Here is a 23,223-nt window from a genome sequence, read left to right as displayed (position 1 = left end):
TCAAACAAGAGCTACAATATCATGTATATAACCAAAATGTGCGGAATTACATGGGATTCAATAATTTCATTGGTTTTATACTGTTACTTTCATATTTATTTTTGCAATTTGAATTATAAAAACATGGGATTTTCAATATCCCATGGGACAGGGCAAAATCCCATGGGATTTACCATTATCCCATGGGATTTTGGTTAAATCCCATGGGATTTTTTTTGGTCCCATGGGATTATTGTAGTCCCATGGGATATTTGTTGTCCCATGGGACAAAAAAAATCCCATGGGACTATAATTATCCCATGGGATTTTTAATATCCCATGGGACAAAATAAAATCCTATGGGATTAAAATTATAAATATATATATATAAATATAAAGTTATGTGTATGTTACAATGAATGCTGTTTGGTAGTAAAATGTTTTAAATGTATACGAGTTTTTTTTATATTTTTTATATATTCATATATATAATTTTTTTTAAATTTTGTCACAAACATGTTTTTTATTTGTTTATATGACAATAAATATTATTCTTATTTTGGAATGTATAATAATAATATTTTACAGTCAAAGAATAAAGTCCTTTCACTGAAACAAAATGATGAAATTTCTAAATAAATGAAAAAATATTGTTTTGAAATCTTTGTCTTGTTTATTCTATTATGAAAAATAGAACTGAAAAAATATTTCATATTCTAACTGAATAGTTCACTCTTTTCATGAGGTAAGATTTTCTTTGTTATAGGTTCATTGCAATACTTGTATAGGCAAACAATTTGAATTATATATAACTTTGTGGTGTACATAATAGTATGCTTATAATTGCAAATTTATAATATAAACACTTTTTGTTAAAGTTTTTGCTTTCTTTATTCACAGCTTGCTATGTACAATTATTCAGTCCACTATATAAGAGTGAAGTCAATAAATAATTTCATTCACTAGAATATTCCTGCAATTCTTAGACAAAACATTTTTTCAATCTGTTCTTCAAAGATCTTCCTCTGTACATCTTTATTGAATGGAGAGATTCAAATGAGAAGACAAAGCAAGTTTATTTGGACAACAACATTCTAATATCTTGTTCATTCGTTCCATCTTTCAATTGATAATTACATTGTTGTATTTATATGATCAAGTTCTTGTGCATCAATGATCGTGATGATATGACTCCTTTTTGTTTATAGTCATCATGTTGAAATTTCCTCTTTCAAATAAATGTAGGAAAAAACATGTTCCATTTCAAATTAATAAAAAAGTCGCACTATGGAGAAAAATATCAGCTTTAAGTTTTCCGTTCAGTATTGATCTGTGAATGATGACCATGAAAATCCAGATTTCTGACCTACAAATACACAAACTCAAAAATTATCAGTGAAGAGATCAATAAAATGGCTATTTTATCATGTTTATGATTAATATGATAAACTTTCATTTAAATATTCAAGTACTAAATTACAGAAATCGCTTAAATTTTATAATAGTTTAGTTAAAGTACAGCTTATTTAAAATTATAATAAAAAATATAGGCCACCGATGAGTTAAATAAGATATTACATTTTTAATGCCAAAAAATGGCTTTTTTGCACCAAAGGGAGATAATTTGGAGCTTTTTCAATGATATATGCATTTTAAAAGTCATCTGGGGCCAAACCGAATTGATTGTTTTGAATGATTTGGTGTACCATATGATAAAGATATAAATAAATTGAGTTATGAAATAAAAATATTAAAACATTTTTCTGAAATTGTTATACCCTAGAGCCTCCTTAAATGTCATTTGATCTCTATTGGAGAAATGTCTCATTGGAAATCAGACTGCTAAGTGTTTCTTATTTTTATATCAACCCAGCCATATTATACCTGTCTAATATCAGGAGCTTGTACATAGTTCAGTGGTTGATGTTGGTTCATACCCGTCATTTTTATTTTTCATAATTTTTTGTTTTTATAAATTAGTCTGGTATATTTGACGTTTGAATTGATGCTCTGTTTCAAATTTGGTTAGTGTTGACTTTTATAGATTACTATAACATGTATAGGGTATGGGTTTTCTCATTACTTACAGGTCATCAATGGCCTCTAATAAGTAATTACAATGCTTACATCCACTAAATTGAACTCTGATGGATAGTTTTCTCTTTCATCATACCACATCTTATTTTAATAAATATTTAATTATTATTCAAGGACAAAAATTTTTATAACAGTGGACTTACCATTTAGGCTTTGTTGACCTCTGTAAATCTTATTTTGTTGATAATTTCTTCTGTTTATAGTTTCCCCTTTATCTTTCATGTTCTTGCCCTACACATAAAAGGGTAAACATCATTTAATGACAAAAATAACTACTACATGTATTACATAATTAGTAGGCAACTGAAAATTTTGTCTTATTTGTATATAACATCAACTTACTCATCATTCTTGCTGTTCAATATCATGAATATTATCATTATTCTATGAATATGAGGTCACAGTAAAATTAACCTTGGCAGGCAGACATCTTTTTTTATATGATACCTTGTAGTCATTCCATACAACAAGTAGACCTATGCTTAAAAAATCTAAGGCCAAAATTAAAAATATGTTTGTTTCCCCTCCCCCACATGGGTCAAAAATAAGCGCCTGGGTCAAAAAATTATTTTCCACAAAAAAATCGAAATTATTTTTTTCCTGAAAATAATTTGTTTCCATTTTTGGAAAGTGCTTGAAAGCAGAGGCCCCTCATGGGGGGGTCCTAGTAATCACATAATCACCATTTTTTTGCCAATATAATCACATAATCATTAAATATTTGCTTATCTTTAGTAATCAAATAATCATAAACTAAAAATACAGTCCTAGGTAATCAAATAATCATGAAATATTTGGCTTAATAATCAAATAATCATTAAAAAAACGGCCAAGTAATCACATAATCAAAAACCCCATGAGGGCCCTCAAAGCAGAAGGATTGATAATCTAAATAAATACACTCAAATTGAGCACAAACAACTGATAAGTGGCCTGGACTGGACAAGTCAAACCATTCATGTGACCATGCTATGACAATCACATCCAGTTAAAAAAAACTACAGGCTCTCAAGAGCCTGTGTCGCTCACCTGTTAATGTGTTTACTGATGTCGGCCATCTTCGTTGGTAGGCGGGGTCATTAGACACTTTTTTTTTTAAATAGATACCCTAGTATTATGATTGTGGCCAAGTTTGGTTAAATTTGGCCAAGTAGTTTTAGAAATGATTTTTATACAAGTTACAAAAATGACGAAAAGTTGTTCAATATTGACTATAAAGGGCAATAACTCCTTAAGGGGTCCTCTAACAATTTTGATCATGCTGACTTATTTGTAGATCTTACTTTGCTGAACATTATTGCTGTCTACAGTTTATCTCTATCTATAATAGTATTCAAGATAATAACCAACAAGAGGCTGTCACAACGACAGCAAACCGGATTTATTTATTTATTTGTGTCCTGGCAATATCACAAGAACCATTACTGATGAATGGTGAAAGTGAAAATCATCAATATCAAATTTGACCTCCATTTTGTCATCAGTATCAACATTTTGAAATAATAATATTTGAAAAGCTTATAGATTGAATGGTTCACGAGTAAATGCAACAATGTGAATGGAAACGCCATTTTATGATCTTTCAAGAACCATAACTCCTGAACGGTAAAAGTCAAAATCGTCATTATTGAACTTGACCTCTATTTTGTCATCAGTAACAACATATTAAAATTTCAAAAGCTTTGGTTGAATGGTTCATGAGAAAATGCACGGACACGACGGGAAACACCATTTTTCAATCTTTCATGAACCATAACTCCTGAACGGTAAAAGTCAAAATCGTCATTATTAAACTTGACCTCCATTTTGTCATCAGTAACAGCATATTAAAATTTCGGAAGCTTTGGTAGAACAGTTCATGCATAAATGCACGGACACGACTGGAAACTCCATTTTTCAATGTTTCAAGAACCATAACTCCTGAACGGTAAAAGTCAAAATCGTCATTATTTAACTTGACCTCCATTCTGTCATCAGTAACAACATATTAAAATTTGGGAAGCTTTGGTAGAACAGTTCATGCGTAAATGCACGGACACGACTGAAAACTCCATTTTTCAATCTTTGAAGAACCATAACTCCTGAACGGTAAAAGTCAAAATCGCCATCATTGAACTTGACCTTCGTATAGTTGTCAGTAATAACATATTAAAATTTTAAAAGCTTTGGTTGAACGGTTCATGAGTTTATGCACGGACAACATTTGATTGCCGCCTTTCAAGAACCATAACTCCTGAACGGTAAAAGTCAAAATCGCCATTATTGAACTTGACCTTCGTATAGTTGTCAGTAATAACATATTAAAATTTTAAAAGCTTTGGTTGAACGGTTCATGAGTTAATGCACGGACAACATTTGATTGCCAAAGCCCGGCCATTTTGTTTGGTAGGCTGAGTCATCGGACACATTTTTTAAACTACAAACCACAATGATAATTGTGGCCAAGTTTGGTTAAATTTGGCCAAGTAGTTTCAGAGAAGAAGATTTTTAAACTAGAGGCTCTCAAGAGCCTGTGTCGCTCACCTGTTAATGTGTTTACTGATGTCGGCCATCTTTGTTGGTAGGCTGGGTCATTAGACACTCTTTTTAAAAATAGATACCCTAGTATTATGATTGTGGCCAAGTTTGGTTAAATTTGGCCAAGTAGTTTTAGAAAAGATTTTTATACAAGTTACAAAAATGAGGAAAAGTTGTTTAATATTGACTCTAAAGGGCAATAACTCCTTAGGGGGTCCTCTAACAATTTTGATCATGCTGACTTATTTGTAGATCTTACTTTGCTGAACATTATTGCTGTTTACAGTTTATCTCTATCTATAATAGTATTCAAGATAATAACCAAAAACTGCAAAATTTTCTTAAAATAACCAATTTAAGGGCAGCAACCCAACAACAGGTTGTCCGATTCAACTGAAAGTTTGTGAGGGGATATATCTTATTCTGATGAACATTAAAATCTTGAAAGATTTGCCCTAAATGTCTTGGTTCCAAAGATATAAAGCAAAAACTGCATTTTACCACTATGTTCTAATTTTAGCCATGTCGGCCATTTTGTTTGGTAGGCTGGGTCATCGAACACATTTTTTAAACTATAAACCACAATGATAATTGTCGCCAAGTTTGATTAAATTTGGCAAAGTAGTTTTAGAGAAGAAGATTTTTAGAAAAGTTACAAAAAATGATGAAAAGTTGTTAAAAATTGACTATAAAGGGCAATAACTCCTTAAGGGGTCGACTTGCAATTTTAATCATGTTGACTTATTTGTAGGTCTTACTCTGCTGAACATTATTGCTGTTTACAGTTTATCTCTATCTATAATAGTATTCAAGATAATAACCAAAAACTGCAAAATTTCCTTAAAATAACCATTTCAGGGGCAGCAACCCAACAACAGGTTATCCGATTCGTCTGAAAATTTCAGGGCAGATAGATCTTCACCTGATAAACAATTTTACCCCCTGTCAGATTTGCTCTAAATGCTTTGGTTTTTGAGTTATAAGCCAAAAACTGCATTTTACCCCTATGTTCTATTTTTAGCCATGGCGGCCATCTTGGTTGGTTTGACGGGTCACGCCACACATTTTTTAAACTAGATATCCCAAGGATGATTGTGGCCAAGTTTGGTAGAATTTGGCCCAGTAGTTTCAGAGGAGAAGATTTTTGTAAAAGTTTACAGACGACGGACGACGGACGACGGACGCAGGACGACGGACGCCTAGTGATGAGAAAAGCTCACTTGACCTTTCAGGTCAGGTGAGCTAAAAAGTTACAAAAAATTATGAAAAGTTGTTAAAAATTGACTATAAAGGGCAATAACTCCTTAAGGGGTCGACTGACAATTTTGATCATGTTGACTTATTTGTAGGTCTTACTTTGCTGAACATTATTGCTTTTACCTGTTTACAGTTTATCTCTATCTATAATAGTATTCAAGATAATAACCAAAAACTGCAAAATTTCCTTAAAATAACCATTTCACAGGCAGCAACCCATCAACAGGTTGTCCGATTCGTCTGAAAATTTCAGGGCAGATAGATCTTGACCTGATTAACAATTTTACCCCATGTCATATTTGCTCTAAATGCTTTGGTTTTTGAGTTATAAGCCAAAAACTGCATTTTACCCCTATGTTCTATTTTTAGCCATTGCGGCCATCTTGGTTGGTTTGACAGGTCACGCCACACATTTTTTAAACTAGATACCCCAAGGATGATTGTGGCCAAGTTTGGTAGAATTTGGCCAAGTAGTTTCAGAGGAGAAGATTTTTGTAAAAGTTTACAGACGACGGACGCAGGACGACAGATGACGAACGCCAAGTGATGAGAAAAGCTCACTTGACCTTTCAGGTCAGGTGAGCTAAAAAAAACCTGCCTTCCTGGTCTGTTTACAAAGGGTAGACCCGGGGAGGGGAAACAGACATTCTTTTAAATGTGGCCTGATAAAATGACAAAACCAAGAAAACTTATCATTGACCAAAGAACAATAAAATGCGGTCATGGTTTATATATGAATCTGCCATTCAGACATGCACACCTTACAATTGTTTCATATCTACCAAATATAATCTACCTGTAACTTTAAACATATGATAAACTGACAAAACAATGCAGTGTTTCATTGACGAATGAACCATGCATGAAAATGAGGTCAAGTTCATATAAAATATGACAGACAGCTAAGTGCATCTTACAATTATTTCATTCACTAAATAAAGGGGCCTTATTGCTTACAGTATCCGGAAAATTGACCAAACCACAAAAACTAAATATTTTCAAAGTTCCTTATACCCTGCCAATTTGTTATGGTTGTGCCTGTTCCAAGTCAGGATCCGATAATTCAGTGATTGTCGTTTGTTTATGTGTAACATATCTGTTTTTCAATTTTTTTGTACATAAATTAGGTTGTTAGTTTTCAACTTTCAACTTGGCTATCATGTGTAAAATCATACAAGTGTTGGGAAAACAGGAAGTTGTCGAGTGATGAATCTGAAAATGCATCACACGGTATAGCTGACTTATTTAACCCTGAAACCAAATTTCAGAAATCCTTCTATTGTAGTTCCTAAGGAAAATGGGACGAAAAATATTCATCGGACGGACTGACTGACGCAAGGATGGATGGACAGACAGGGGTAAAACAGTATACCCCCCCTTTTTTAAAGTGGGGGCATAATTTTAATACGGGGCTATAAAAACCCATGCAAGATGTCAAAACAAAAAGAAGTAACCTAATTCTTACTTGTTAGGGGCTATTTATTTATTGTCGGTTATACATATAACAATACAACATATTAAAGGTCTGTTGTCTGTAGAGCTTTTATCCGACATACATATATATGACAAGCACAATACATTTGTACATGAAACATAAAGCTCATCACTGAGATAGTAGTCTCAGATAGAGGGAGGCGGGGTCAACCAAACTCCCCTATTCAATCTGAATGCAGGACAGAAAGTCACAGTCAAAAAGTCACACACTGTCACAGGACAAAAAGTCACAATTTAGTTTTGAGATTATTTTTCTTTGAACAAGAAAACACTCTTTTTGTATTTTTCTTGAAGTTTTATACATGAACATGATGTAGCAACTTTAAATTAAAATTTATTAAAAACAAATAAATCAGTGCATTAGGTTTGCGCACATTACCATTACATTTGCGCACAAAAATCATTACGTTTGTGTGCAGCTTTTGATTACATTTGCACGCATTTTTTAACATGTAAATATAAAAAAAAAGATATAGTATGATTGCCTTTTACAGCTGACTATGCGGTATGGGCTTTACCTCTGGCTTTGCTCATTGTTGAAGGCTGTTTGGTGACCTATGGTTGTTAATGTCTGTGTCATTTTGGTCTCTTGTGGACAGTTGTCTCATTGGCAATCATACCATACCTTCTTTATATTGGCTTATGGTTGAAGGCCGTAAAGACCTCTAGTTGTTAATGTCTGTGTCATTTTGGTCTCTTGTGGACAGTTGTCTCATTGGCAATCATACCACATCTTCTTTTTTATATTATGAACAATTTCCTAAAATTAAAAATGAATATATGTAATAAAAAGAAGATATTTCAAAATCTTTTTTCATTTATATTCAATCAATTGTCAACAAATTGTTTGTGACTTTTTGTCCTATTAACTTTGTTACTTTATGCCTGAGTTTGACATGTGTTTGACTTTTTGTCCTGTGACTTTTTGTCGGAATGTCCTGTGACTTTCTGTTTTTGCAGAAGTCCAGGGAGTGTTAAAAAACCACATGTGCAAGTTGAGAGTCAACACTTACACAGGGACTACACAACACTTTTTCAGAATGTCAGCAAAAAAGAATCACTGGTGACAGGGGAGTGTAACCGATGAATTGATCCTGAATCAGATAAGATTTTCCCGGTACGTCTAAACACCGCTCAGGAGGACCTCCTGGGTGCACACATGAGGAGGGATAGGACCTTTATCGGGACTCCGGGATCGGGTGTTTTTAAGCTCGGAATTTCGGGATTTAACCCTTCGGGTTCCGGGAATTCTTTATTTCGAATTTCGGGATCCGGGATTTTTATTTATTTAAATTCGGGACCTCGGGATTTCGTGTTTTTAAGCCCGGGATTTCGGGATCATGACCCCTCCTATCCCCCCTCACACATGCAGGGCATACAAAGTGCACTCATGGCAGACCCTATATAGTCGCCGTCGTATCTGCACACATGATGGATGTATATATTCGTTATAGATCGTCATACACTTCTCATTTTAGAGTTAAATTTGCAAGCAACCTCTTAAGATTCTAAAATAATAATGCTACTAAAAATATATTATTTCCCCCAATTTTCGCAATTTTTTCGCCATATAAAATATTTAGGCGACTGTGCTTTTAGTGAATATAAACGATGACGAGGCCTCACGAATAAATATAAATATGAAATATACTGGAACATCGATTAGCATAGATCGAGCAGCAGAGTAAACTTCCACATAAATCTCGAAGTTATTTACGCCGGATAATATAGACTGTGCTCCTGAATAAAGTTGTCAAATACATTAATTTGTGTTTTTTACTTCTACAAGAAATTTGATTCAAATGCTAATTACGCACCATTTGCTGAGCAGAGAATCATTCTAAGCCAGGAACCGTCTATACTAACTGATAACAGTAAGAATAGAAAGTCTCTGTAAAAAGGCAGTCAATACTAACAGAACTGTATTAACTTAATGATACATGTACATCAAGTTCCAGCACCTCACCAAGCACCCTTGCCTTGCATACTGAGATGGCAAACTGCGTAGGTTCATATCGTTTGATTCAACGTTTGTTTGGTTATTTTTTAAGGATCGTTGTAAAATTATATCTAAATCTTTGTTAAAATACGATTTTAAATTGTTCAATTCTTTCTATTTCATAATTTTGTCAAAGTCTACTTTTTAAAGTTTTAAATTTTACAGAAAAAATGAATATTCCAATTTGATTTGAAGAAAATCTTTTTGAACTGTCATGACATGGTGTTGCAAAGCTGATTACAGGTAACTATAACATACAGTAATTTTCCATTACGACAGTGCGTGTATTCTCGGGTGTGTATAACGTATAGTTTTCTAGAGAACATCCTGTCTACGTGTAATACAGATTGATGACATTATACAACATTTCTTTGGTTAAATGTGATAAGGTATCTGTGTCCATTCCCTATTTCAACACCACTAATTTTTCGAAGAAAAAAAATTAAAAAAAAATTATATGAAATTAAGAAGAAAAGTAGCAAATATAAACTTCAGTAATTGCGCATTGAGTAAACATAATTCCAATATTGCATGAACAAATCCGTGAGAAAACGTATATATACATGTATGAATAAAGATGTGTTTTAAAAGACCTATTGGCATTATTTCAAACTAGGACCTAAGATAACTAGAACTAAGCAATGGTTGATCCAGAAATTTTCATAAGTGGGTTCTCATTGACTGCCTTAGAGGGGTCACGTCCAGTCATGCTTCCGTGATTCCCTATATAATCTACCATTTGTTTCCCAAGATTTAGGAGGGGGGCTGGTACACACATATATATATAAATATACCTCTGCGGCGGAGCCAGCCATTTGAAAAGAAGGGGGTCTCAACCCAGGACAAAAGGGGGAGGGGGTGGTTCCAACCATATGTCCCCATTCAAATACATTGATCGTTCAAAAAAGGGGTGGTTTCAACCCCCGAAACCCTCCCCTTGGATCCGCCACTGATACCTAGTATGCATATAATTAAGCTTTGAATATATGCATATAAAATAATGGTACGTTTAAAAACCGTTCAGGATCTCCTGGTTGCACACAGGACATTAAGTAACTTAGGACATGTATATATAATAGTAAGAGTTCAGGGTATACATTCGATAACTAACATATTTTATAATTTTGTAATTTTTGTTTTGATAAAATCAGAGACATATAATACATGTATTGAGACATATATACATGTGTCTCTGAAAAAATCAAACCATCTTTAAAGAAGTTATTTCAGTTTGAATCGACTGTCTTTTGCATTAGAATTCCAAAACGTTAATGTTATTTACAAATGCCAAAACCTGCAAGAAAGAAACATTTATATTCGGTGATTTTTACACTAAACGTTTTCGTAATTTGTTTTAAAAATATTAAAAAGTACATGTACATCGTTTTTTCAAGATTTGTATAGTAACTGGTTTAATTAAGTCCCCTTGATGAAATTTAAATTGCGAGACGCTTATTAATAAACTATGATCTATTTATCGGCATGCGTCGTTATTTGGGATACGTCACGGATGACCGATGGTCATAATCAATACGATATACCAATCATCATTTGAATTTGGGCAATTGATCTTTAATAATTAGGACTAATTGGTGATGGCAGAGAATAAGTCGCTGGTGATGGTTAAAAACATATAGAAGTAAACTTTTAAAAAAAAGGTTTCCTCGGAAAAAATTATGAAAATATATGAATATGCTAAATAATTTTTTTTTCCGAAATAATAATTAAAGACGTTTAGAAATAACAAATTTTCACAGTTGGGAAATTTTCAATTCAAGTTATTTCATTTTGAAAACGTTGAAAAATATAGATCTTATTATATGTTAAATGTGGGCCGCTTGGAGATCAACTTGTGAAACCCTGCATAATTAGGGTTTGTCTACTTTCGTCTTTTTATATTACCAAACATTCTATAATCAAGGATTTGTCCAAGGCCTTGTTATAATGAATATTATCGCAAATATCACCATAATTAAATAAAGAACAGATACAATATTCGCCTAAAGAGTTTGCCATCTAACAATTCAAAATGAAATGTTGAGTCGAAACTGAGGTACCAAATCTATAAAAAGAATCACTATTTTAGTCGAAATTAAACTGTATATAATATTCTTTTTTTCAAAACTCCTGAAATAATTTAACATTAACTATAGAGAGCTTACATATGCAAATCTGTTTAAAAGTATGTGAGCGTAAATAAAATTTGTTTATTACCCCCCCCCCCCCTTTTTTTCCTTCTATAAAATTTAATTGTAAACGATTTTCGTTCTTAATTTGTGTTTGCTCATTAACTGGGGTTCATGCTGTCAAAAAAAAAATGTCTCCTTGTGTAAAAGTTATTGATAAGAAAAAATTGAAGCTTCCAGAAGAATAACGGTACGTCTAAACACGTCTAAAGGACCTCCTGATTGCACTCATGACAAACGAAGTGCACTCAGGACCCTTTATAGTCATCGCACACAGGATGGATGCATATATTCTTTATACGCTTCTTATTTTAGACAAGGACGTATAACTAATATACGTCCTTGTTTTAGAGTTAAATTTGGTAGAATTTGTAATTCTTAGAAAATAATAAGGGCACGTGTCACTGATTACACAACTACTGAGCCATGAATTATCCAATCAACAAAATTAATTGGATTATCTTTATTGTTGTTTTATACATTGTGTTGTTAGTACAGTGTGACCATGCGGGAAGTAATATTGTGACGTCTAGAATGAATATCACGATGTTTTAAGATTTTCGTCTTTTATTAAAATATCGTTCCATAAATTTTTAAGTTTTATTCTTAATTTTATTATCATGTCCTGGACCAGTAATTAATTCTTTGCACGAGTTTGAAAAGGGAAATAATTATAAATGTTCATACTTTAAAAGAATTTATATTAATTAAAGTTTTGTATATGGAATCCGTTCTAAACGGTAAAAGCCGTACTTTTCAAACAATCAAATTCATATACATGTAGTTAGATGTTATTTCTCATTTTTATCGAACTTGTCCAGGAATTTTATTTTTGAGTTATACGAATATTTTAAGAAAAGTTTTTTTTTCTCTAATTAAAGTCGTTTTGTCCAGTTTCACAAGCCTGAAACGAATTTCAATGCGAAAATAAATTCTGAAAATGAACTTGTCTCCGTTTTCGTCTCCGTTTTTTGAAAATTATGATATTTTGGGTATAATTATTTCTAAAAAATATGTAAGTTAGATTGTAGTAGCGAGAAATTTTAAAAAAGAAGATGTGGTATGATTGCTAATGAGACAACTATCCACAAAAGACCAAAATGACACAAACATTAACAAAGAAAGACTATTTCGAAGACAGTTTATTGACACGAAATCCGTTCAAACCACGACTAAGTCTTCGTGCACAGATTTCCGTTAAGGTTAAACTGAATATTGTACATAATTGTCTTCTCTTGTATAATGGTTTGTTGAGAATAAAGATATACAAATGTAATAAAATTTGATATTCAGTCAACATTGTGTTTGTTTAAAAACTTGATTTAGAGAGAGAGATAGATAAAAGAATCACACTAAAAAACAAAAATCGAACTTGTTACAGAAAAAAAAACGCAACTATAAAATAATTTTCTTTATTCGTGAACTGCAAAACACAAAAAATTAATTTACCCGTCATCATGAAAAATAAACTGAAAAAGCACATCGAATGAGATATATGTTTTATTTTTTCTATATGCAAATTCATGTTAAAGGTAAAACTGAACTAAACAATACAATTCCTAAAAAACAATAAAGATAATCCAATCAATTTTGTTGATTGGATAATTCATGGCTCAGTAGTTGTGTAATCAGTGACACGTGACCTCATTATTTTATAAGAATTAACATATCTATCTAAGTTCGATTCAGGCGCGGATCCAGAGAGGGGAGGGGGGTTCCCGGGGGAACCCCCCCTTTTTTTGGCCGATCAATGCATTTGAATGGGGACATGTAGTTGAACCCCCCCTTTTTTTGCCCTGGGTTAGGACTCCCCCCCCTTTTTAAAATGGCTGGATCCGCCCCTGCGATTTCAACTTCTACCAAAATTTAACTCTAAAATAAGAAGCGTATAACGAATATAAACATCCATCATGTGTGCAGATATGATTACGGTAATGGGTCCTGAGTGCACTTTGTATGTCCTGAGTGCACTCAGGAGGTCCTGAGCGGTTGTTTAGACGTACCCGAAGAATAAATCATTTCCTGAACCTAAAATACATTTATCTGTAATTAAAGAAAATTCGCCTAAAACATTCTCTCATATATTTAAACAATTAATTGTAAAATAATTAATTCAACGTCGGACTTTCTGTCTGTTTACTAATACTTTTCTTGTTCAGTTTAGTTTATACCCATAATAGATGAACGGAAATAAGTACTTTTTTTAGGAAAATTTACAATTAGATGAACGGAATTAAGTACTTTTTAGGAAAATTTACAACTCAAATTTTCAAAAACAAAATTCTACACTTTTTACCTGGATGTTTTTCTCTGTCTCGAAGCCGCAACCTTTGACCCCGTATCAAACGTAGCGACCAACACCTCACATGACGTATTCTCGATGTTGAGGTATTGACAATATACAATCACATTTATCAATCACATTTATCAATATACAGCAAGTAAGTAATTTGGTGTTGAATGCCAGTAGATCAGAATTTGTTAATTGAACTTTACCTGTTTAAGGGGCACTAGCTGCCAAATTCATGTTCTTCATCGATTTTAATAAAATTCACATAACGTGTATATAGTGTTGAATTGTTTATTAAAATGTTGCGCACAATCTTGGCTGATATGCATAAAACCATTATATTTCATGACACTGCATGAAAAAGAAATTGACTTATCGCATAATACCAGAACCAGAGACATATATATTGTATCTAATATCTCTGCCAGAACTAAAAAATAAACTACAGTAAGTCCACATACACATAAGAGGGTATGGATGTGAATTAACAGAATAGAGAACAAAGGACAAAGAAAAACAAGGAATAAAGAATAGTGAAAGAAAGAGAATAATGGAAAAAAGTGTAAGTTATTAAAAATATAACTAAAACAAGAATGTGTCCCCAGTACACGGATGCCCCACTCGCACTATCATTTTCTATGTTCAGTGGACCGTGATATTGGGGTAAGAACTCTAATTTGACATTAAAATTAGAAAGATCATACCATAAGGAACATATATACTAAGTTTCAGGTTGATTGGACTTCAACTTCATCAAAAACTACCTCGACCAAAAACTTTAACCTGAAACAGGACGAACGAACGGACGAACGAACGGAGGCACAGACCAAAAAACATAATGCCCCTCTACTATCGTAGGTGGGGCATAAAAAGAAGACAGAAAAAAAGACACCCCTCCGAGACGAGCCTTACATGCACTGTTATTACCCAAGGTTAATTTTACGGCGGCTCATTTTATCTTGGCTTAGAAATAAACATAATTGACAAGTTTCCTTCCCCTGCATTCTCGATCCCACATGTAAATAGCACGGTGATTTCAAAAAGACATTGATACATCATTACAACACTTGCCGTCAGTATTTGAATATATTGATTAAGAAGGTATAGAAGATTAATGCACGCACACTATTATCCACCACTGGCCTAAATAGTTAGTCCGCAAACAACGAGGGTCATAAAAACCCAGCACTTTGAACACAGCCACCGGCATGGTGTGAATCTGAAAGCTTCCCACTATCCATTTCTACCCATAGAAAACTTTTGCCTTTCATTTATCAAAAATGAATATGTTGATATTAATGGTATATAAGAATTATTGGGGAATTCAAACCATTCCTATTGTAAGTGATAAAACTAAATTTATATCAGGGTGATTGAAATGAGGAAAAAAAAGGGGGAATCAGGAGTTCAGGGCCCCCTGTTTGGGAAAAGAATTGGTTGATTATATATGGAATCACTGAGTCATGGCAGGAGCAGGCCCCTCTTAGGCAGTCGGTGGGCCCCACTTATGAAAAATTCTGGATCCACCACTGTGGTCATGGTGGTCTTCAGTTGTATTATCTTTAAAAAAAAAAATTACACCTGTATAGTGTATATTCTTTAGTGTAAATCAAGGGAAAATACTGTGAACTATCTGTGCATTGGGGCTTATTAAAAGGTATTTCGGGGGGAAGAAAGAAGGGAGGGTGAGTCCATGGGAGGTAATCCCCACCCCTTTCAATTTGAGAATATGCTATTATCTTGTAAACGGTCCAGATCCCCATCCCTAAACCATATATATTCTTGAATGGGACGATAAAACAAATCAAATGAAATTAAAAAGAGGTCTTTGGGGGTTACCCCACTCTGTTCAATTTGAGAATGTGCTATTGTCTTGTGAACGATCCAGATCCCCACCCCTAAACCATATATATTCTTGTCGGGGACAATAAAATTAATAATGAAATAAAATAAAAGTGAAGTCCCACCCCCTCTAGTTTGAAAACTTGTAAACGGTCAAGATCCCCACCCCTAAACCATATTTATATATTCTTGTATAGAACAATAAAACAAATCAAAGGAAATATAGGGAGAGTCCATGGGGTTCACACCCACCCCCACATGTTTGAGAAACTTTTAAATGGTTGAGATCCCCTGTCATCCAGTGGTTAGGTGAAAAAATTTCAGGATCCCTGATCCCCACCGTCAAACCATATATATTCTTGTATGAGACAATAAAACAAATCAAATGAATATAGGATCATCCCCTTTGTCTTGGGTTGGGAACCCCCCTTTTTAAAATGGCTGGATCCGCCCCGGCATACCATCTAGCTAGCTATAAAGGCTTTAAAAATATGAAATCAAACAAGGAAATTAACAGTGTAGGCAACTGTTTTGAATTTAAAAAAAAGTCTTTTACATATATATAACAATGTTAAATTTTTTGTGCATTTATTTTTGCTTATCGTATTTTCAATAATAGACAAAATTGCATGATTGAATATTGTAATTTAAGAAAAATCAGCATACATGATATAAAATGGGAAGTGGAAACTGGGAATTTGACAAAGAGACAACAACCCAATCAAAGAGCAGACAACGGCCGAAGGTCACCTATGGGTCTTCAATGCAGTGAGAAAAATTCGGCACTGGTCTTCAGCTCATAAATATGTATCAGAAATGAAAACGAGATACAGCTTTCAGTTGTATTAATAAAAACCTCACAATAAGTTCTGAATATCAGAATATACAGTATTGCAAGATTCTCTCAAAATGTACACATAGAGCTGAAAAACTGTCAGTGACTGTAAAATTAATCATGCTTACATTAAAGTCCATGGAGTCCATCTTAATATGCATACTCTCGTACAAAGGAATATAAGTATGCAATAGACATCAAGTTTTCAAAAATAAGAGTATCTATGCCATTAATTTACGACAAGATCTTAATCAAGTAATAATTTTGGTTTGTTTAAATATTTCGGAGGTTAGTATGACCTCCTCTTTGGTGATGATGTTTTCGTTTTAAAGTTGGGAAAATTGTTTGTACATCATGTACATGTACCAACAAAAATAAAAACACAAATTCAATCTAGAATTATTTTTTTATCATTTTTTTATGTTTAGGTTGTCAGCAAGATGAAAAGGACAAGTATGCAGTTCAAAATTCAAAATGTGGATAAGTTGAGGTTCTAGGTCTTACCTTTGCAGATTTTCATATTTTGCATGAATGAATTCAAAGGTTATATGATGGACAGCAGAGAAAGAAAAAAACAACTTTTCAATTATCCTGCTCCTGGATAAATGTAAAACATCTTGTTTTTCGGTAAGTTTTATGCTCTGTTTTGATAGTGTTAGTGCATTCATCTTTCTTAGCTCTAAATTGTAAGTTTTTGGTGAGTGTTCACCATGAATTTCAGTAAGTAACTTGTGGATTTACATGTATATACTCAAAATTTAGTACTAATATTAATGGGATTTTAGCATGACATCCTGCCAAATGCTTGTTAATCATGTTTATGTTCCAGAACAAACAAGTATTTGGACTGTACGCATACAGCCTGCCCAATTTTAAGAAGTTGGTCAAGTTTATTACAAACAAATGTACAGTACAGATCAACATAACTGAAATCTTTAATAGATTAATACAAAAAGTTTAATTGCAGTTAAAATAAAAACACAGGTTTGGTTGAGCTGGTACCAGACAGTACAAGTATACTTAAATGGTCTGACTGTACACATATGGTGGGACTGTAAGTTCTGGACCATAAAAGTAAGATCCGAATACTGATATGGTCTGGAACATTTATACATGTCTTAAAATTAATATCAAACACATTGGTGTTTTTGAACTTGGTAATAAGTTATGTGATAGAACTATAATGTTTTGGGATATCAAAATCAAAAATATCCCATTTTTACTTTTAATAAAGAAGAAGATTATTGATGTATGTTTAAATGTATATTAAAATGAGACAGCAAGCCAACAACACAAAAAAAAGGATAAAACATACATATTTTGTTTGTATCAATGTTATAATTTCCAATATGTTCAAGGTATTTTTTCATTGAAATAAAACACAAATTGAAATCTGTCTGAACTTCAAAAGCTTAAAGAAATATTGTTTCTGTTGTCTGCATTTTGTATAATATATTGCAAATTCTTGTGAATAATGGAATGTTATTATAGTTGTCTAAAGTTTTAACTTTTAACATTGATCTTTATACTGTAAAATTCATAAATTATTGCGTGCATTTATTATTGCGATTCTGTCATTTTAGACTTAAATGCGATTTGAAATTTTACGATTTTGAAAAATCCTGTTTAATCCATATAAAATATTTCATAATACGAGTTTAAATTATTGCGTTTACAACTCCGTTGCATTTTTCGCAATAAAAAAAAACTTGCATTAATTCCGAATTTACAGTATATATATATATTATGTATATAACTTGGGAAAATACCCAAATTTTATAAAGAAGAATAAATTAATTGATTGTTATATGGTATTAGAATAGGAAGATGTGGTATATTGCTAATTTGACAACCCTCCATCAGAGACCAAAGGATGTAGGCAGTTAGCAACTGATGACACTGGACAACCTTTAACAATCAGTAAAATCCATACCGCATAGCTATTTTTATTGAAAATCATATTATTGCTACATGTATGAAAACAATTTTGTATAATCCATTACTTTAGATTTTATTGGTTCTTTTTCAGAAGGATTGAAATTCACCACCTAAAATAAATGGAGAAAACATAGAAACAAGACCAGAATAAATTCAAAGAAAAAAGTTGGATCAGTTATTATTTTCATCACTCAGTCAATGATTTGAAGTTCTTTTAAATTAAAAAAAAATTGAAACCACAATAATGTCAAAGTTTTGTGCTGAATGTCCAAAAAGTGGACTTTACCATCAAACAATGCTGGATGATAAGAAACTATTAATGTTTTGTGTTGAGGGATATTGTGAAAAAAATAGATTTACTTAAATAGCTACTAGTATGTTAAGCCTAACAATAGAGTTTTTATTGATTTCAAATGGCAAATAATTGTGTTTCAAGAAAGTATTCTATAATTCATGAATAAACATATATTGATACTTACATTATCTGCTTTGTTGTTTAAAAGTTTAGTTTTGAACAGTTAAAGAACAATATGCTAAATTAACATTTCCCAAGAAAAAAAGATATTCAATTAAAAAGATTCATCTTATAATAATTTACTACCAAATAGAATACATTGTAACATACACATTACTGTTTATTTATATCTATATATTTACAATTAGAATCCCATAGGATTTTAATTTGTCCCATGGGATATTAAAAATCCCATGGGATTTTTTTTGTCCCATGGGACAACAAATATCCCATGGGACTACAATAATCCCATGGGACAAAAAAAAATCCCATGGGATTTAACCAAAATCCCATGGGATAATGGTAAATCCCATGGGATTTTGCCCTGTCCCATGGGATATTGAAAATCCCATGTTTTTATAATTCAAATTGCAAAATAAATATGAAAGTAACTGTAGAAAACCAATGAAATTATTGAATCCCATGTAATTCTGCACATTTTGGTTATATACATGATATTGTAGCTCTTGTTTGAGGCGGCGGCGGATTTGCAAATGAGTGTTTTGCAAATTAAAAGTGTCCAGTGTTAGTAAGCTTGCAACACTCTTTCGATTATGCAAAAGCGGAAATTGGAGAAACACAATCACATTCAACTTAACTAAATCTAGAGGTCAATATACAAGTTTCAACAATTATAGGCGGTTTTCTATTCAATAAGTAGAGTTTAAAATCGCGACAGTCTTAAAAAACTGTGAATGAATAGAACAGAAGGTACCACAGATCTTACTTTCACAACAACAAAAATCTCAAATCACTTAAAATGAAACACAAAATGTTGAAAAAAACATACAAATGTAATTTGGGTAAGGTATATTAATTTATTTTTTCTCTGTTATAGACTATATAATCAAGAATTATAGTTCAAAGTCCTAAGCAGTTCACACCGACCAGCAAGCTATAAAGGGCTTCAAAATGACTAATGAAAAGCAATACAAACAGGAAGACCAATATTTTTATAAAAAAAAAACTATATGGGGTCTTCATTATTCAAAGTTTTGTTAACATCTTGATAGAGAAAGAATGATGGAATTAAATGTCGAATGAGTTACTTAACCATCTCACCATCTCTATTAATATTCAGTGTAATTAAATATATATTATCTTGTTAACTACAATGTATTTGCAAAAACATATCGACCATAATAAAAGAAAATGTCTAGTTGAACAGAATATTTTACCTTTTATGGTTACGAATACCCTCCTTACCATGATAAACGTTATGTATCTTTTCAATAAGTATATGTGACGTTAAGCACGATATTGCGTCTCAAATGGTACCGTCAATTTCGTATACGTCTTACGGCGATTAATGATTATTTGGGATAAGTTTTTTTATTTCGCTTGTAATTTTTGTTTTGCATATCAATATGGATACTTCTTAATGATTAGTTGTACTGAATATGCATGAAATATTTCCCACTGAATGTAACGTAAGCAACAAACAGCAAAATATATCGTATTTGGGTAATGCATAAATCTATATGAAATGAGAAGATATATACGGTATGATGAGTGCCAATGTGACAACTCTCTACCAGAGACCAATTGACATAAAACGTAATAAAATGCAATGTTCCCCATTTAGATCCGAAAAGGAGGAAGAAATATGTTTTGCTTTACTATAAAAAGTTTGTCCGGAATTACAAGTTAACGGGTCTTGCTTATAAAATTCAATTTACTAATAGCGGTACAATTAGATTAAGAAATGAAACAATTGTCAAAAATAAACGGTTAATTATAATTCATCTCATATATTTACAAGCTTTGTATGATGTGGAGAGGTGTATATAGCCAATGGCACGCTGTAGGCCCAATTTCATTTTTACTTTCAAGTTCTATACATATGAATCTTATTGCAGAGAAATAAAAAAAAATCGAAGTTTTACTCTTCCCAAATTTGAAAATTTGAAAAAGAGGATTTTTTTATCCTCTCATGATACTAACTTTTTCACAACTTAAAAACCTCATCTAAACAAACAACCCCAGTCATCGGACACTTTGTGGTCTTATTGATAGTATCTGACCATCAGGAAAGTTCTGTCTGAGGAAATATACAGATGATGCACCATAAATAGCGTACCCCGAATAGACAACGTTGAAAACGTATGAAAATCGTCCAGTGGACAAACTTGCAAGACATTTCATTTCTGTGAAAAAAGAAGTCGTTTTGACTACGCAAATTATCAAAAACTATGTAGCTGTTTTGCAAAGTTAAAGCACAATTACGGAAAAGCACTATGTAGCATGCAACTAATCTAATTTTTCAATGAATAGCGTCGCAAATGCCAATTTGCCAATTTATTTGTAAAAAGCGGCATTGGACATCTTGCAAGACATTTGCCAGAAGCCGTTGCATTTTTATATGAAGTGTGAGTGCTGCAAAAATTCGATTCTGATATGGTCTATGTATGTACTTTTGTGAGCAATGTGTTTTCGTAAGCATGTGAAGAGCAAACAAGTTTCAAATGCTACATTAATAGTAGAGATACAAAAATTCCCCATTGCTACAGCGAAAGAAATCTGAGACAAGGAAAGATTTTTAACAGTTAATTTATAAGAGATTAAGGTATCACAGATAAGCATATAATTAACCTTACATGCTTACTTGAAAGATTACTTACAAAATGGATGTCAGTGTTCAGAAAACATGATATATTCGAAACATTCTGTTTAACTTTGCTTTTATAAATCCTAGTCAAAACATTTCCGGTTCAAAAGAAAACTTCTAGATAATAAATCAAATACAAAAGAGAAGCGAAAGGGATATTCAATCTCATAGGTCGAAAACAAACTCACAATGCCATACCAAAACAAGAAAAACCTTCAAATGGAAAACGATTAACAGTAGACAAAACACCACATAGAAAAAAAATAAAGACTGAACAACACGATCTTGAATCAAATAAAGTATACAGTACGGAAACATAAAATCAAGATTGTGTTAAGCTTTATCCTTTAGTCTTACATGGAATCGTACTTCGCTTATTTTATGTGTTCAAGGCCATGTAAAATTCCCAAAGTGTAGAAATAGAGTTGTTAAGAAAGATTTCCTTCGAAGACCATGGTAATGCCTATAATCAAAATAAATCGGCCAACATTTCATCGTAATGTGTAATTTAAATGTCCTCTCTAGAAAATTACTGTTTTAAGGCAATTGCAGGTTACAACAACCTGAATGTTTTCCACTGTTGGCAGGCTGACATCTTTTTATTCTCATTAGGGTATCGAATATGACTTTGATGTTCTATTTCAATTGTGATTCTTTTTCAACAATAGAATCAAAAAAATTAATGCTTCAAAATTGAATTATATCATCTCTTATCTTGCTTATTACCATAATTCCTTTTCAAATTATGTGTCAATATCAATTAATTGTGTTTCATTTGATTATGAAAAGGTACTGTCATTGTAATACATAATAATAATTCATTATTCTTTTCTTCTCAGTCATTTCTTTTTTTCTTTTTCTCAAAATAACTTAAACTTAATAATAAAATCTTAATCCAAAAACTGTTTTTCCTCTTTCAGTAAAAACAATAATAAGATACATATTTGTTGCTACCGAAATTTTTATCCAGATCATACATATAATGTATCCATGATGATTGTAACTGTATTCAAGAACGATGTGTATTGTGCAATGAAATCAAGTATGGGTTTACATGCAAGCTAGTTTCATACATATAGAAGATATTTATAACATATGCAATATTTATATAACACATTGTCGGATGACTCATAATGTATATACTCTTAGCGTTTTAGTTGATAATCTTTGTGTGAAAAAAAAATAACTTACAAGGATGTATATATTCTTAGCCATAATCGAGTCTTAGTTTTCGAAGTTTTGGATTGGTTTTAATATTATTAATTAGTTGGGTTTTTTTCAGTTATCACACACCTTTTGTAACCAAAAGTGAGTCTACTTAGGCTTCTACGAGTTTAAAGGTGTTAACTTTCACAACAACAAAAAACTCAAATCACTTAAAATAAAAAACAAAATGTTGAAAAAACTTACAAATGTAATTTGGGTAAGGTATATTAATTTAATTTTTCTCTGTTATAGGCTATCTAATAAAGAATTATAGTTCAAAGTCCTAAGCAGTTCACACCTACCAGCAAGCTATAAATGGCTTCAAAATGAGTACTGAAAAACAATACAAACAGGAAGACCAATATTTTTATAAAAAAAAACTATATGGGGTCTTCATTATTCAAAGTTTTGTTAACATCTTGATAGAGAAAGATTGATGGAATTAAATGTTGAATGAGTTA

The 23,223-nt window shown here is 32.2% G+C and overlaps 2 long non-coding RNA genes across 2 annotated transcripts; one reads left to right on the top strand and one right to left on the bottom strand.

The window, feature by feature from the left end:
* Positions 1 to 845: 845 nt before the first annotated feature.
* On the bottom strand, positions 846 to 2,717 carry LOC139488576 (uncharacterized). Its single transcript, XR_011656037.1, has 2 exons — positions 2,220 to 2,717; positions 846 to 1,345 (listed from the first exon to the last, which is right to left on the bottom strand). It is a non-coding gene; the product is annotated as an uncharacterized lncRNA (long non-coding RNA).
* A 12,074-nt stretch (positions 2,718 to 14,791) lies between these two features.
* LOC139488575 (uncharacterized) lies at positions 14,792 to 18,914 on the top strand. The gene is made up of 3 exons (XR_011656036.1): positions 14,792 to 14,920; positions 16,925 to 17,123; positions 18,526 to 18,914. It is a non-coding gene; the product is annotated as an uncharacterized lncRNA (long non-coding RNA).
* The last annotated feature ends 4,309 nt before the right edge of the window (positions 18,915 to 23,223 follow it).

Source organism: Mytilus edulis, chromosome 9 (assembly GCF_963676685.1).
Source record: "Mytilus edulis chromosome 9, xbMytEdul2.2, whole genome shotgun sequence".
Classification (NCBI taxonomy): Eukaryota; Metazoa; Mollusca; class Bivalvia; order Mytilida; family Mytilidae; genus Mytilus; species Mytilus edulis.
The sequence above is the reverse complement of the archived record's forward strand: the minus strand, read 5'-3'. Positions and strand labels throughout refer to the sequence as shown.